Source organism: Squalius cephalus, assembly GCF_949319135.1.
Source record: "Squalius cephalus genome assembly, chromosome: 6".
NCBI lineage: Eukaryota > Metazoa > Chordata > Actinopteri > Cypriniformes > Leuciscidae > Squalius > Squalius cephalus.
In genome coordinates, this window is record NC_137127.1 from 10693501 (window position 1) to 10700878 (window position 7378).

Below are 7378 nucleotides of genomic sequence, written 5' to 3' on the forward strand. Positions count from 1 at the left end.
AAGCATACGGTATACATTTCCATCTGTCCCCCTGTACTGTGTCCTCACCTGCATATGGAGATGTTTGAACTGGCAGGTGTCAACTTTACAGCACCAGGAAGCCTAATGCATTGCAAATGTAATGCATGTTTCCATGCCAGCGCACAAAACACGCACCCTGCTTTTAGATGATTTGCACCACATTAAACATCTAAGCTGCTATTATCCGATCATTGTCTGCATTTGTCTTAAGAGTCTATAATACCATTAGAGGGCATTGTTCTTTTATTCAACTGCCTGATCTAATAAAACCTTCAGTGTCAGCTTGAAAGCAATGGATGCTCAGAAGGGCATCCAAGATTATTTCTCGGGAACATTATTTATTAGGACCGTTGTATGCATCACACACAAAACATATTATGCAGTGTCCTTATGCATGTTTTGCATTAGATGACTGGAATTACTTACAAAACATAAAAGGAAACCTTGTGTGATATATTCACAAACTCAAAGTCTCCATGCAACCTTTTTGCGAGATTTAAGCTACTTGCAGGCACCACCTCGACACATCAACCTGTTCGGAAGGCATGCGCGAGTTTGCACGTGCACAAACAATTCCCAAAGAGGGGACATGAAGAAAACGCTCATTTAAAGAAAACTCACATAAATCACAGATGGAACTCATTGATGTGAAGAACATCTAAAAGCTCTCTTAATCAATCTCTCAAAATCTCTCAAAATGAGCCCATTAGGTTCTTTTATAGGATTCCTTGACTAAACCCATCCAGATGTGTACACTACACAGCATTGGACAGTGTAGAGAACAAGCCGTCTGAAAGATACTCCCGTGTGTTTCATGCATAAATCATGCTAAAAATAAATTATTTTGTTTTGTTATTATTATTAGTATTATTATTAGTATTTCATTATTTAAACCCATCCAGATGTGTGCACCACTGGACAGTGTAGATGTAACATAATCCACAGAAGGCAGGTTGAGATGAGAACCCAAGTGCAGTTTTATTTAACGATAGTGGCAAAGTAAATAGAAAAAAAAATTACTTGATTTGAACAGGCTTGAACATGAACCATGAACAGAAACTCACCAACAAAGCTAGACCAGACACAATGAGGGCTATAAGACACACCTGAACGTAATGAACCAATCAAAACATACATGGGCTGCATCCAAAATCACATACTTCACTACAGTAGGTGAAAAACAGTGTGTGACAAAAGAAGTAGCCTATGTCTGAATTCACAGGCTACTCATAAAAGGGTAGACAGGCATAAAGTACCCGGATGACCTACTCCTTCCAGAGAGATTCTCAAGTGTGCCCATGAGTCCATGGGAGAGTGACACAACTGACGCTGGTGTCAGATGATTGTGACAGCATGGCAAATGTAGTTTCCAGATTACATTCATATATGATGATTTGGTGCTCAAGAAACATTTCTTATTATCATTAGTAAGAAATGTTGCAAGGCGACAAGAACAACACTCCGTAGGCTAGACCGTCCCATTTAACAACACTCGGTCCAACCTTTGGAGTCTTTGAAGTATGCATCCTCTGAATTGGGACACAGCTAATATGTGAACAAGCCAGTTTGAAAGATATTCCTGTGGGTTTTATGTATAGCACATGTTAAAACAGTCATATTATATTTCATTTTTATTTTTAAATGTCATTATTTTTATTCATGTTTTTTTTTTTTTAATATTTGAATTATTTGAAATGATTTTAACAAGGCATTCTATGCATGATGCATTTTGCAAACTTTTCCGATTACATCATTGTGAGTGTATGATATAATTGCATAGACGGGCTTGCGTGAAGCTCATTCGTGCAAGACTCTCCTACTGATTCTAATCAGCTCCTCAATCGTTGCTTTCAATCTCCATGTATCTCACGTGAGGATGGCACCAGCAGACATGTTGTGGCAGATGTGGCACGTCCCGAAAAGCTCTTTTTTAGGCCAGGTGAAAGCCAAGGCAGTGTTCGTGGCAGAGAGACCGCCTGGTGCTGCCATCCAGGTGAGGTCAGTGGGTTTAGTGAGTGCACAGAGCTTGAATGATGGTCACTGGAGACATATGAGTCTCTGATAACACAAACCTGGCCAAGTTCACCCACCTCTAATGTCACGTCTACTCTCTTCCATGGCCAGACATCCAAAGAGGGCTTAGTGCTTGTGCGGTGTATGTCAGACTGGTCAGAAGGATGTAACTGGAGCGCTCCGTCAGTGCATGGGGAGCCCATAGCGCTGCTGCCTGCTTCTTTTGGGGTCAGAGGGGAAATGGTGCAGGGCTTACACAGCTGCCAGTTCCAAACACAGGCATGGGAGTGACTCACTGAGCGAATGTGCTGGTGGGTGATTCTCACGGAACATGGCAAGAAAGATATTTCACTCTCAAGTCAAAGGAAAGAAATAAGACACTAAAGAAAGCCTATTGTAATCAAATAAATAGTTAAATAATTAAAAATAATCATTTTATTACTAAATCATGTATATATACAATATAAAATGATAAACGATAACAAACATATTGTAATAAATAAAAATGTAAATAAAACTTTATTATTTTTATAATTTCAGAGCATTAAGCTTTTTAATTATATACAGTCAATATAAAATCAATCAAATATAAATAATTTGTAATAAATAGTAATGTTAAATATAAGATCACATTACGAATTTTTAATAATATGAAATCAAAGGAAAGACAATAAAATCACATATAATTTATAAAAAGTTTATAAAATAAAACGATATACAATAATATTACATTTTTTTATAGATAAAATAAAATGTAAGATTACATTTCAGAGCATTAAGAGTTTTTTCATAATATAAAATAATATATTAAATTGTATCACACCACCTAATATATTGTATATTTCCATTGTTTAATTAAAAAATTATATAATCATTTTAAAAAAAATCTAAAAAAATCTACACTCTCAGAAAATAAAGTACATGATTGTACCTTTAGGGGTACAATGGCTTGTCACTGGGGCTGTACCCTCAAGAGTACAATATTGTACCTTAACCTTTAAAAGAAACGGTACATATGTACCTTTAAATGCTTTTTGACCCTCAAAAAGGTACATATATGTACCTTGAGGTCCAATAATAAGCCCTATGCGGTATGTTAGTGTAGATTGTACCTTGGGGGACAGAAATGGACTCCTACTGTACCCCTATTTCTGACAGAGTATGTGTTATGGTAATGAGAATAATTGTGGAAAAAAAAAATTGGAATAGTAAAAGTACAGTAGTAAAAATAGCAAATAGTAAAAATAAAAGCACATTGTGCCTGATGAAGACCTGACAGGTTCATTTATTGTTATCGTTTTGTCCTGCACCTGAGCCCAATTTGGATTTTGGATGTGCACACCTTTTTTGCATTTTTGATTCTTAAATACTGAAAGTTTTAAAGTATATATATAAAAAAAACTCATTATTAAGGGATTAAATATAATATATAAGCCAGACATTTCATGACAGGCTTCTTGAGATATTCAGGACATCCTCATGGTGGGCTTAACTGTGGCCTCTGGCTCCGGAGACTAATGTGCTGCATATACCAATCTGCGCCCAGCAGAGCCCCCAGTTGCCTTCTCCCTGTCATCACAGGGGCCGGGTTGCTGCTGGCCTGCATTTTCTCGCAGTGAGACCTTTCCTCGAGCTGGCTGGTTGAGTGCTGTGGGGCCTCCTTCAAGCCCAGTGCTGCTCTGTTTGAGGGTGCTGTGTGACTGAGGAATGCGGAGCTGGGCCTGCTGTTTAAGGGGCCTCACGAAAGGGGCCTTACGGGGCCTCATGGATTGAGTCAGCAGGATTGACCTTTGGACAGTCGAGTCAGGAAGTTGTGACTCAATTTCACAAAGCAACAGTGATGGAGGGAAAAGTATACACACTATATAACAGCGTATATGGCAAGATAGAGAACAATTCATGAAAGAGGACAAATGGTGCATTTTTGACTGTCCCAAGCTCTAGCAGTTTAACATGGGAATAATATTCTTTTCATTGTTCTTCATATCAAATTGGTAACAGTGCCAAAGTATGTGGTCACTCTTGTCAAACAATCCATTTTCATGCTCTCTATCTGCTTTCTCATTCAAAAGATGTTTATTTGTAGGGAAGAACAATGTGCACAATGCCGGCCCGTTACACAAAATCAGACCGAACATGCCATTTACCATTTTTAAAGCTGTAGCAATTTTTCCCCCCACATAAACTATTCTATAAATGAAAATGCACCAACAAACAAAACCATAATGTTCAGGATGTTACCCCTTGAGCCTATAATGGTGGAAGGAGCTCTGTGCTCCAAGGAAAAGGAAAAGTGTGTGGGGGGAGACTTCAGACTCTTTGTTTTCAAAGCTCTGTCTCAACCTTCACCTTTCCCATCCGTTCACTCTTCCTTTTGGACATATCGTTGTATAGGCCTACGTGCAGAAGTGTATATGCCGAGACTTCATCGGTCATGTGTGCGTGCGTGTCTGAATGCACGCACATGTGACACATCTGAAGTCTCGGCATATACACTTCTGCACGTAGGCCTATACAACTAACACAACTGTCCTCAAAAGACTCTATATATTGGCCGCTGTTCAGAACTGGAGCATTGATTCAGTATAAACACTGCCGCCGGTAAACCACAAAGTAAGGCGTGATTCCTGTTTTTGGGGGGAAATTCTATTTTTTCCCAATTTTCGGTTTCACTTTCAAGGTGTGGCCTTGCGTTCCCTCTGCGGCGGTGTTCAAACACAGTTTACAGACTCAAGGCAGCAGTCCGTGTCTGCTGTGAAAGTGGGCGAGTGCGGATGTGTGAACACACTGAGGTTCTTTATGTGCGCTATGATTTTCGCACCAAATGAATCACCTGCTTTGAGTTCCCGCAGTGGGTTATTATGACATCAAAGACCATGATTAATAAAAGAGTCTCAGACCATCATCAGAACGACCGCAGAAATGCGACTTGGTCAACAGAGTGGTCTTTGTCTGTCATCACTTGCTCTCAAAGGGGACGTACGAATCAAGAGTCCTGCCATTAAAAAGAGCAGATAAGACAAGCTTACCTTCTCCGAGTGACAAAGAAGTTTAACTAGGACAGGCTTCTTCAGAAAAAAATCACTTTTATTTAGGAATTTGTATGGGAATCACAAGGAATCAATTTAGATTACAGTTCGGTCTTTTGTGGATGTTCGAATGCATTCGATCACATGAGCGTCTACACTAGGAAAGCAATTTGTTTTCGACTACCTCTGGAAGTGGTCGAAAGTGGACAAGCTCAAAACGTTAGACCCCGTCCTGTATTTAGAATCCAATCAACCAAAACCCATCTTAGAGGTGCAGTAAACGATTTCTCATCTTGATAGCTCCGCCCCCAAATTCACGAACACACTACACAGCACAGGTATAGAGGGTATGCATTGACGTCACTTTCCCGCCGAAACACGTGCACGTGGCAAAAGAGCCTGGTGCGTGTTGATTTAAACGTGAGTAAAACAAACGATTATCAGTTTAAACTAAAAGTTGGACTCGATATAGTGTTCCTTGCAACTTACCAAAGATCCAGTGATCCATGTGCCTGATTTCGACGCCGGGGAAATACATACAGCAAATTTGCCTGTGAACGCTTTATATAAATACAATATATAGGTCTAACTCCGTGTGATCACTTATATCAAATGACAACTGTCATATCGTCCAGCCTTAAAACTTGTATAGTTTTTTGTCAGTGTTTATTTAAAAATGTCTAATTATGCAGAATATACGATGAGTATATAAATATTTAATTGATGAGTTGTCAATACAATATATAACAATTCAATATATAGGGTATGATTTTACCCCTAAATTCAGCATATTGACATTTATTCAGCATGAGTCCATTTATTTCAATGAAATTGCAGCGATCCATTTGTTTCTATGTTCTGTAGCTTTCGGCAGCCTGTAAAAATAGACCTCAGATTGTGTTTTTTGCGGCATTCAAATTCTGAAAACAAATGCTGTCGCTCAGTCTTTTTGCCACTTAGTGGCCGTGACCGCAGTCACTCCGACCGACGGTGACGTCACGCGCATACCCTCTATAGGTCCCTTACTGCTTATTGGCTACAAGTGTGTTTTGGTGCTCGGTCCAATCCACTTTTAAAAGCGCTTCTCAGAAATTGCTTACTGCACCTTTAATACCTGATGTATTAAAGAGAACCGGCTCTTAAGAATAACTCATTTTGAAATCACACTACACTGGACACCCTGTATGTTTGAGATTCACAAAGAAGAACCGACTCATAAGAATCCTTCCCATGGGAATTGCACACACTACACTGGCCGTGCTATAGCCTTTGTTTTTGAATCACTAAGAACGACTCTGCGCTGTAGATTCATTTGAGGTGTTCCTAAAACCTTGAAATATGGTAACGAAATGCATGCTGGCATTGTTGAGAGGACAAACGACTGATGTGATTGGATGTTGAAACAAGCTTTTAGTCCTAAAAGCATCAGTCAAATGCAAGTCAATGACAAACTGTCACACTAAACAAACTGAGTGTGGAGGAGAGCACTAATCAAAGCAGCGCAAATGACGCGTGGTCCTATTCTGGCAATAAGTCCATATGAGCAGCGACCACAGTAAAAAGGCCTGTTGATTTAGGCTGGACTAAATGGAGAGAGCTTCTTTATGTTACAGCAAGGGAACGCCTCAGATCACGCATGTGGTTTGTGTGAGTGTTTGGACTGCTGGTGATCTGATGTGGTTCAAGAGGGAGAGTGAGAGAGAGAGAGAGAGAGCCTAAACTAGTATCCAAAGCCAGTCACAGGAGCACTGCTCTGCCACAGCTGAAACCTTTAAACGAATTGACCACCCGTATGCAGCAATCCTGCTCTAGGAGGCCTGTTTCAGAGAAGCTGGGGGGAGTGTAATCCCAAGCCGCTCACAGACTGGCTCTGTAGCTTTTGCCCCGTGGAGCTCTGGTGTGGTTAACATACACATTCATCCAGGCCAATTTCTATTTCGTCTGCCTGCTAGTTTACATGTTTCAGACCAGCTCACCAACAGTGGCATTTCGTGTTAAAGTGCTCGGTAACGTCAGACATAATTCTTGCTGTTTTCATCTGTCATTGTTTTCCTTTCTTCCTTCTCTCTCACACATCAATAATTCATAAGTCAAGTCCATTTTTTTCCTTCCCCTATTCATGTGAAGGCCTTTTAATTCCAGATAGCATTCTGCACGGCTGAGTGGAGCGCTGAAAGATTTTTGGAGGGAAATTTTAACTTTATTTATTCTCTTTCTTCTGAATGCCAAAGGAGAGGAAAGGAGGAATTAGGAAACTATAAAACATAAATCCACCCTGGGAAAGGGTGAGAAAGAGTCTATTCAGCTAAATGTCA